Source organism: Populus euphratica, unplaced genomic scaffold (genome assembly GCF_000495115.2).
Source record: "Populus euphratica unplaced genomic scaffold, PopEup_1.0 scaffold104.1, whole genome shotgun sequence".
Taxonomy (NCBI): domain Eukaryota; kingdom Viridiplantae; phylum Streptophyta; class Magnoliopsida; order Malpighiales; family Salicaceae; genus Populus; species Populus euphratica.
In genome coordinates, this window is record NW_011499915.1 from 832,895 (window position 1) to 837,412 (window position 4,518).

Below are 4,518 nucleotides of genomic sequence, written 5' to 3' on the forward strand. Positions count from 1 at the left end.
TTAATCTCACAAGCCATTTCATGAGTTTGGTGAGCTGACTATAGTTTTTTTTTTGTTTTTTAATTGATATATATATTTTTTAATTTTTTAATGATTTATTTTTTTTAATTTTATCAATTAACATTGAGTTAATTGAAAATTAAACTTAATAATTTATTTTAGTTTGTTTTTATAAGGTTATCTAAGTCTCATGACCTAAGTCACGAGTTTAGTGGGTTAACCTAATTGACTAGAGTTCATTTTGTCTTTTTTAATTGGTATTTTTTTATTTCATCCTTTAACATTAAATTTATTATAAATTAGGCTTTGTAATTTATTTTGGTTTGCTTTCTATGAGGTTATTCTAACTTATGACTTAGGTCTCGTGTTTTGTAGGTTAACATGGGTATACTCAAATTGTTTTATTATGTCCTGTTTTTAGATTGATTTTTTTTTCATTTTCAACCTTTAAAAATGAGTTTATTGAAAATTGAGCTTTATAAGTTTTTTTTATGGGGTTATCACAGTCTAATAACCTTGGTTGTGAGTTTGACAAGTTAATTTGGGTTGACTCATGTCTTTTTTTTTTGTTCACTTTTTATGAAATTATCCCGATCTTATAATCTGAATCACAAGTATAAAAGGTTAACTCAAGTATTTTTTTTTTAAATTTTTTTAATTGCATTCTTCAACATTAAGTTGGTTGAGAATCGAGCTTTCATAATTTATTTGATTTGCTTTATATTATGTTATCATGGTCTTATGATTCAGGTCGTGAATTTGATATATTAACCTAAGTTGCTTGAATCGATTCAATATATTATTGTTTCTATATTATTTAAAAAAAATGTACTAGAGTTCATTTTGTCTTTTTTAATTGATATTTTTTTATTTCATCTTTTAACATTAAATTTATTATGAATTAGGCTTTGTAATTTATTTTGGTTTGTTTTCTATGAAGTTATTCTAACTTATGACTTAGGTCACGTGTTTTGTAGGTTAACATGGGTATACTCAAATTATTTTATTATGTCCTGTTTTTAGATTGATTTTTTTTTTCATTTTCAACCTTTAAAAATGAGTTTATTGAAAATTGAGCTTTATAAGTTTTTTTTATGGGGTTATCACAGTCTAATAACCTTGGTTGTGAGTTTGACAAGTTAATTTGGGTTGACTCATGTCTTTTTTTTTTGTTCACTTTCTATGAGATTGTCCCGATCTTATAATCTGAATCACAAGTATAAAAGGTTAACTCAAGTATTTTTTTAAATTTTTTTTAATTGCATTCTTCAACATTAAGTTGGTTGAGAATTAAGCTTTCATAATTTATTTGATTTGCTTTATATTATGTTATCATGGTCTTATGATTCAGGTCATGAATTTGATATATTAACCTAAGTTGACTTGAATCGATTCAATATATTATTATTTCTATATTATTTAAAAAAAATATTTAGAATTTTTGTAAATCAAACCGTCTTTGTTAATCAAACCGTCTTTAGATCTATCAAATCGATTAGTTAACATCAAGTCAACCTCTATGTTGTTTAAGAAAAATTTGTTAGAAAAATGTTAATAATGCTTGGATGTTCAAAAAAAATTTGATCCAACCCGCAGTGTAGTGCGGGTCAACAATCTAGTCTAACTCTATAATAATTTATAAAAAAATTTATATAAAAAAATGAAGAAAATTAGAGTAACTGGAACATTGTGAATAACTTGATATTAAAATATTTTATTTATTTATTTATCTCATATATATATATATATATAAAACAGTTCCCTGGTGCAAAACGACCAAGCATACACGGCAACCATTGTCGACTTCTAAGCGTTGTACCTCATGATCACAACAACATAGTCGCCTTTACTCATGATCGCTACGGCTAGTCGGATTTTGCAATCAATGGCCACTACACTCCGACGCAAGCTGATTCGTGAGGGTTTTTAGATAAGCACGATAATTTTCACCAATTTTTCTTTGCCTAGGATGTTTCATGGTCAAGAAATGATAACAGCTCGCAGGTTCATTCCATTCAGGTTCACTGTACATATTCCTTGATCATATCAAGAACCAAAAGGAATGTATAAATTGCGTCTGTCAGTTGCGATTTCCCATCACTAATTAGATATGGCTGCCTTTACACCTCTGAAGTTTTCACTAATTTTTGTTCTTTTAGTCATAGCAAGCAACGCATTCTCAATGAAAGAAGCAATCATAGATGATCTCCAGCTTGCTTTTAAGCAGAGCAAACTTACCTCAAGGAAACTTGTTAAGTTCTATATTAAAGAAGTTGACAGACTCAATCCAGTCCTTAAAGGGGTTATAGAAGTAAATCCTGATGCACTCTTACAAGCTAATTAGGCTGACTACGAGCGCAGGATTAAGGCACCAGGTTCATCAGTTGGCTTGCATGGCATTCCTATTCTTCTCAAAGATCTAATTGCGACCAAGGATAAGATGAACAACACCGCAGGATCTTTTGCACTTCTCGGATCAGTTGTGCCTCGGGATGCAGGTGTTGTCATGAAGTTAAGGAAAGCAGGAGCTATTATATTTGGAAAAGCTAGCATGACTGAGTGGGCTGCTTTAAGGTCTCTTACACTTCCTAATGGCTTTAGTCCTAGAGGTGGACAGGGAAAGGCAAGATCCTTGTGAAAGTAGCTTTCTAAAAAAATTTCATCATGTTTTATTGATTTGCTATTCCCATTGCTATATAACTAGTGTGACATTACACTAGATTGCAAGCCATGGTAACATTCTGGTGTTCTGAAACTTTCTGCAGAATCCTTATAATCTATCAGCAGATCCTTGTGGATCAAGCAGTGGGTCAGAAATATCAGTAGCGGCAAATATGGTAGCAGTTTCACTAGGTACCGAGACTGATGGCTCCATCTTATGTCCGTCCAATGCTAACTCAGTGGTGGGTATAAAACCAACAGTAGGTCTCACCAGCCGTGCTGGAGTTATCACAATTTCTCCTAGACAGGACACCGTTGGGTAGGTGATTGTATTATATCATTCGAATCATACGTTTTCAGGGCTGAAAAAGCCGATCCTTTGCCCAATATTTAGTCCAAAATGGCTACTGTTCTAAATCTATGAAACCTGCTATTACCTTAACTCTCTGCAATTAGTCTTTCTATCAACATATTGTCATTTCTCGGCTCTGGATGGGACAGGCCTCTCTGCAGGACAGTATCGGATGCTGTTCATGTTCTTGATGCCATTGTAGGTGTTGATTCCAACGATAATGAAACCAAAGCAGCATCAAAGTATATTCCGTGTGGTGGGTACAAACAATATCTCAAGCCTAATGGTGTCAAAGGGAAGAGACTTGGAATAGTAAGGAATCCGTTCTTGAGTTTTGTCAGTGAACCTGAGAGTCAAGCTTTTGAGAACCATCTCCAGACACTAAGGTAACCAAACAAACTTCAAGAACTAATGTAATAATATGCTATCCAGCACAATTTTGATGTGTAGTACAAGAATATTTGATAAGATGATGCAAAATTTATCTGCAAATGAAGACAAGAAGGTGCAGTTTTACTACAGAACTTGGAAATAGCCAACATCAGTACTATCTTAAATTTTGCCGCGAGTGGTGAAGCAACAGCATTGCTTGCTGAGTTTAAAATATCTCTAAATGCATACCTGAAAGAGCTGGTGTCTTCCCAAGTGCGAACCTTAGCCGATATTATAGCATTCAACCAGCAATTTGCAGATTTGGTGAGTGTCCATAATGAAAACAGGTTCCTTTCATACGTGCATGTTGCAATGATCTCCGTTCAATAAACTTAATATGCTAATACATTCTCGAATCTTTACGCAGGAATATCTCAGCGAATATGGACAAGACATCTTTCTAGGAGCTCAGGCGACAAATGGAATCGGTAACGCAGAGAATGCTGCACTGTCAAATTTAGCAGAACTTTCAAGAAATGGATTTCAGAAGTTGATGAAAGATAATAAGCTGGATGCCTTGGTGACACCTGGTTCATTTGTTTCTCCTGTCATAGCAATTGGAGGATTCCCAGGAATCAATGTCCCTTCAGGTTATGATAATATGGGGGTGCCTTTCGGCATTAACTTTGGAGGATTGAAGGGTACAGAACCAAAGCTGATTCATATTGCATTTGGCTTCGAGCAGGCTACTAAGATCCGGAAGCCTCCTACTATCAAATCAAAAGAAATAAATAATATCTAGGAAACCAATAAGCTGTGGCTTAATCGCTACTTCCCTTTTCATCAAGACCTGGGTTAGAATTTTCTTGTAAAATAGATAAAAGAAAAAAATAAATGAGAAATCCTGAGTTATTGGTTGTTGGTTAAGTGACATAATCTTATTCCTGAGTTATTGGTTGTTGGTTAAGTGATATATAATTTTATTAAGTAATTAATACTTAAAAGTACATGTTATCAAGGTTTTATTTTTACACTTGAAGTATCAATAATTCATTAACTAAAGCATGTTTTATAATAACATATCTAATAATATAATATACCTTTAATTTATAATAAATATTTATTTTAAATGC

At 32.8% G+C, this 4,518-nt stretch overlaps 1 pseudogene; it reads left to right on the forward strand.

The window, feature by feature from the left end:
* Nucleotides 1-2,110: 2,110 nt before the first annotated feature.
* On the forward strand, nt 2,111-4,187 carry LOC105134549 (putative amidase C869.01; annotated as a pseudogene).
* The last annotated feature ends 331 nt before the right edge of the window (nt 4,188-4,518 follow it).